Source organism: Triticum aestivum, chromosome 1A (genome assembly GCF_018294505.1).
Source record: "Triticum aestivum cultivar Chinese Spring chromosome 1A, IWGSC CS RefSeq v2.1, whole genome shotgun sequence".
In the NCBI taxonomy this organism is placed as follows: Eukaryota; Viridiplantae; Streptophyta; class Magnoliopsida; order Poales; family Poaceae; genus Triticum; species Triticum aestivum.
This window is the reverse complement of record NC_057794.1, coordinates 35,422,296-35,428,295: the sequence shown is the minus strand read 5'-3', so window position 1 is coordinate 35,428,295 and position 6,000 is coordinate 35,422,296.

The following is a 6,000-nucleotide window of genomic DNA, read 5'->3' as shown; positions in this document are numbered from 1 at the left end:
AGAACTTCAAAAAGTGCCCCAAAGTTTCTACCGGAGAGTCTAGACGAAAACGTGTGCCAACCCCTATGCATAAGTTCACGAGGTCACGGAACTCGCAAGTTGATCACCAAAACATACATCAAGTGGATCACATGATATCCCATTGTCACCACAGATAAGCACATGCAAGACATACATCAATTGTTCTCAAATCCTTAAAGACTCAATCCGATAAGATAACTTCAAAGGGAAAACTCAATTCATCACAAGAGAGTAGAGGGGGAGAAACATCATAAGATCCAACTATAATAGCAAAGCTTGCGATACATCAATATCGTACCATCTCAAGAACACGAGAGAGAGAGAGAGAGATCAAACACATAGCTACTGGTACATACCCTCAGCCCCGAGGGAGAACTACTCCCTCCTCGTCATGGAGAGCACCAGGATGATGAAGATGGCCATCAGAGAGGGATTCCCCCCTCCAGCAGGGTGCCTGAATGGGTCTAGATTGGTTATCGGTGGCTACAGAGGCTTCTGGCGGTGGAACTCCCGATCTATTCTACTCCTGGATGTTTGGGGGTATATGGACATATATATAGGAAGAAGAAGTACGTTGGTGGAGCAACGAGGGGCCCACAAGGGTGGAGGGCGCGCCCCCCTGCCTCGTGGCCGCCTCGTTGATTGCCTGACGTATACTCCAAGTCTCCTGGATTGCTCTCGTTCCAAAAATAACTCTCCCAAAGGTTTCATTCGGTTTGAACTCCGTTTGGTATTCCTTTTCTGTGATACTCTACACAAGAAAAAAAACAGAAACTGGCACTAGGCTCTAGGTTAATAGGTTAGTCCCCAAAATCATATAAAATAGCATATAAATGCATATCAAACATCCAAGGTTGATAATATAATAGCATGGAACAATAAAAAATTATAGATACGTTGGGGACGTATCAGTACCCAACAGTTTCCTTTGGGTATCCTATGAAGACACATTTCTCCAATGAGGGTTCGAGCTTATCAGGTTGAAACTTTTTCACATAAGCATCATAGCCCCAAACTTTAAGAAACGACAGCTTATGTTTCTTGCTAAACTGCAGTTCATATGGTGTCGTCTCAACGGATTTAGATGGTGCCCTATTTAACGTGAATGCAACTGTCTCTAATACATAACCCCAAAACGATAGTGATAAATCGGTAAGAGACATCATAGATTGCACCATATCTAATAAAGTACGGTTATGACATTCGGACACTCCATTACTCTGTGGTGTTCCAGGTGGCGTGAGTTGCGAAACTATTTCGCATTGTTTCAAATGAAGACCAAACTCGTAACTCAAATATTCTTCTCCACGATCAGATCGCAGAACTTTATTTTCTTGTTACGATGATTTTCCACTTTACTCTCTAATTCTTTGAACTTTTCAAATGTTTCAGACTTATGTTTCATCAAGTAGATATACCCATATCTTCTCAAATCATCTATGAAGATCAGAAAATAACGATACCCGCCGCGAGCCTCAACACTCATCAGATTGCATACATCAGTATGTATTATTTCCAATAAGTCAGTTGCTTGCTCCATTGTTCCGGAGAACGGAGTTTTAGTCATCTTGCCCACGAGGTATGGTTCGCAAGCATCAAATGATTCATAATCAAGTGATTCCAAAAGCCCATCAGCATGGAGTTTCTTCATGCGCTTTACACCAATATGACCTAAATGGCAGTGCCACATATAAGTTGCACTATCATTATTAACTTTGCATCTTTTGGCTTCAATATTATGAATATGTGTATTACTATGATCGAGATTCAATAAACCATTCACCTTGGGTGTATGACCTCAGAAGGTTTTATTCATGCAAACAGAATAACAATTATCCTTGACTTAAATGAATAACTATATTGCAATAAACATGATCCAATAATATTATTCTCTACACAAACACCAAATAACATTTATTTTAGGTTCAACACTAATCCCAAAGGTAAAGGGAGTGTGCGATGGTGATCTTATCAACCTTGGAATCACTTCCAACACACATCGTCACTTCACCCTTAACTAGTCTCTGTTCATTCTGCAACTCCCGTTTCGAGTTACTAATCTTAGCAACTGAACTAGTATCAAATACTGAGGGGTTTCTATAAACAATAGTAAAGTACACATGAATAACATGTATATCAAATATACCTTTGTTCACTTTGCCATCCTTCTTATCCGCCAAATACTTGGGGCAGTTCTGCTACCAGTGACCAATCCCTTTGCAGTAGAAGCACTTAGTCTTAGGCTTAGGTCCAGACTTGGGCTTATTCACTTGAGCAGCAACTTGCTTGCCGTTCTTCTTGAAGTTCCCCTTCTTCCCTTTTCCCTTTTCTTGAAACTAGTGGTCTTGTCAACCATCAACACTTGATGCTTTTCTTGATTTCTACCTTCGTCGATTTCAACATCATGAAGAGCTTGGGAATCGTTTCCGTTATCCATTGATTATTATAGTTCATCACGAAGTTCTAGTAACTTGGTGACAGTGACTAGAGAACTCTGTCAATCACTATCTTATCTGAAAGATTAACTCCCACTTGATTCAAGTGATTGTAGTACTCAGACATTCTGAGCACATGCTCACCAGCTGAGCTATTCTCCTCCATCTTGTAGGCAAAGTGCTTGTTAATGGTCTCATACCTTTTGACATGGCCATGAGTCTAAAATACTAATTTCAACTCTTGGAAGATCTCATATGCTCCATGGCGTTCAAAACATCTTTGAAGCCCCAATTCTAAGCCATAAAGCATGGTGCACTAAACTATCAAGTAGTCATCATATCGAGCTTGCCAAACGTTCATAACGTCTGCATCTGCTCCTGCAATCGGTTTGTCACCTAGCGGTGCATCAAGGACATAATTCTTCTGTGCAACAATGAGGATAATCCTCAGATCATGGATCCAATCTGCATCATTGCTACTAACATCTTTCAACTTAGTTTTCTCTAGGAACATATCAAAAATAAAACAGGGGAGCTAAACGCGAGCTATTGATCTACAACATAGATATGCTAATACTACCAGGACTAAGTTCATGATAAATTTAAAGTTCAATTAATCATATTACTTAAGAACTCCCACTTAGATAGACATCCCTCTAATCATCTAAGTGATCACGTGATCCATATAAACTAAACCATGTCCGATCATCACGTGAGATGGAGTAGTTTTCAATGGTGAGCATCACTATGTTGATCATATCTACTATATGATTCACGCTCGACCTTTCGGTCTCAGTGTTCCGAGGCCATATCTGCATATGCTAGGCTCGTTAAGTTTAACCCGAGTATTCACCCATTGTATGTGAACACGGAGCTTATCACACCCGATCATCACGTGGTGTCTCGGCACGATGAACTTTCGCAACGGTGCATACTCAGGGAGAACACTTATACCTTGAAATTTAGTGAGAGATCATCTTATAGTGCTACCGTCGAACTAAGAAAAATAAGATGCATAAAGGATAAACATCACATGCAATCAATATAAGTGATATGATATGTCCATCATCATCTTGTGCCTTTGATCTCCATATCCAAAGCACCGTCATGATCACCACCGTCACCAGCGCGACACCTTGATCTCCATCGTAGCATCCTTGTCGTCTCGCCAACTATTGCTTCTACTACTATCGCCACCACTTAGTGATAAAGTAAAGCAATTACATGGCGATTGCATTTCATACAATAAAGCGACAACCATATGGCTCCTGCCAGTTGCCGATAACTCCGTTACAAATCATGATCATCTCATACAATAAAATTTAGCATCATGTCTTGACCATATCACATCACAACATGCCCTGCAAAAACAAGTTAGACGTCCTCTACTTTGTTGTTGCAAGTTTTACGTGGCTGCTACGGACTGAGCAAGAACCGTTCTTATCTACGCATCAAAAACCACAACGCGGTATAGTGATTGCTTTTTGATCTTCAGAAAGAACCATGTTCATTGAATCTGATTCAACTAAAGTTGGAGAAATAGACACCCACTAGCCACCTGTGTGCGAAGCACGTCGGTAGAACCAATCTCGTGTATGCGTACGTGTAATGTCGGTCTGAGTCGCTTCATCCAACAACGTCGCTGAATCAAGAATCAACTAGTGATGGCAAGCAATATGTATATACCAATGCCCACAACTCCTTTGTGTTCTACTAGTGCATATAACATCTACGCATAAACATGGCTCGAATGCCACTGTTGGGGAACGCAGTAATTTCAAAAAAATTCCTACGCACATGCAAGATCATGGTGATGCATAGCAACGAGAGGGAGAGTGTTGTCTACGTACCCTCGTAGACCGTAAGCAGAAGCATTCTGACAACACGGTTGATGTAGTCGTACGTCTTCATGGTCGACCGATCCTAGTACCAAAAGTATGGCACCTCCGCGATCTGCACACGTTCGGCTCGGTGATGTCCCACGAACTCACGATCCAGCAGAGTGTCGTGGGAGACCTTCGTCAGCACGGCGGCTTGATGACGGTGATGATGATGCTACCGAAATAGGGTTGCGCCTAAGCACTGCTACAATATGACCGAGGTGGATTATGGTGGGGGGGGCACCGCACACGGCTAAGATATCAATGATCAACTTGTGTGTCTATGGGGTGCCCCCTGGCCACGTATATAAAGGATGGAGGGAGGAGGAGGTCGGCCCTCATAGGGCGCCCCTAAAGTGTGGAGTCCTACCAGGACTCCCTAGTCCTAGTAGGATTCCACCTCCCACATGGAATAGGAAAAAGGGAAGGGAGAAGGAGAAGGAAGGAAGGGCGTGCCCCCTTTCTCTAGTCCAATTCGGACCAGTCCATGGGGATGGGGCGCGACCACCCTTGAGGCCTTTCTCTCCTTTCCCTTATGGACCATTAAGGCCCAATACTAATTCCTGTAACTCTCCGGTACTCCGAAAAATACCCGAATAACTCGGAACCTTTCTGATGTCCGAATATAGCCTTCCAATATATCGATATTTATGTCTCGACCATTTTGAGACTCCTCGTCATGTCCCCGATCTCATCCGGGACTTCGAACAAACTTCAGTCATCAAATCACATAACTCATAATACAAATCGTCACAGAACGTTAAGCGCGCGGACCCTACGGGTTCGAGAACTATGTAGACATGACCGAGACTCATCTCCGGTCAATAACCAATAGCGGAACCTGGATGCTCATATTGGTTCCTACATATTCTACGAAGATCTTTATCGGTCAAACCGCATAACAACACACGTTGTTCCCTTTGTCATCGGTATGTTACTTGCCCGAGATTCGATCGTCGGTATCTCAATACCTAGTTCAATATCATTACCGGCAAGTCTCTTTACTCATTCCATAATGCATCATCCCGCAACTAACTCATTAGTCACATTGCTTGCAAGGCATATAGTGATGTGCATTACTGAGAGGGCCCAGATATACCTCTCCGATAGATGGAGTGACAAATCCTAATCTCGATCTATGCCAACTCAACAAACACCATTGGAGACACCTGTAGAGCATCTTTATAATCACCCAGTTACGTTGTGACGTTTGATAGCACACAAGGTGTTCCTCTGATATTCGGGAGTTGCATAATCTCATAGTCATAGGAACATGTATAAGTCATGAAGAAAGCAGTAGCAATAAAACTGAACGATCATTATGCTAAGATAACGGATGGGTCTTGTCCATCACATCATCCTCTAATGATGTGATCACGTTCATCAAATGACAACACATGTCAATGGCTAGGAAACTTAACCATCTTTGATTAACGAGCTAGTCAAGTAGACGCATACTAGGGGCACTCTGTTTGTCTATGTATTCACACATGTACTAAGTTTCCAGTTAATACAATTCTAGCATGAATAATAAACATTTATCATGATATAAGGAAATATAAATAACAACTTTATTATTGCCTTTAGGGCATATTTCCTTCGGGACACCCCCCACAGTCGTAACGGTCGATGCATCGCGGAGTCGTGGCTGGAGTGGAAACCGA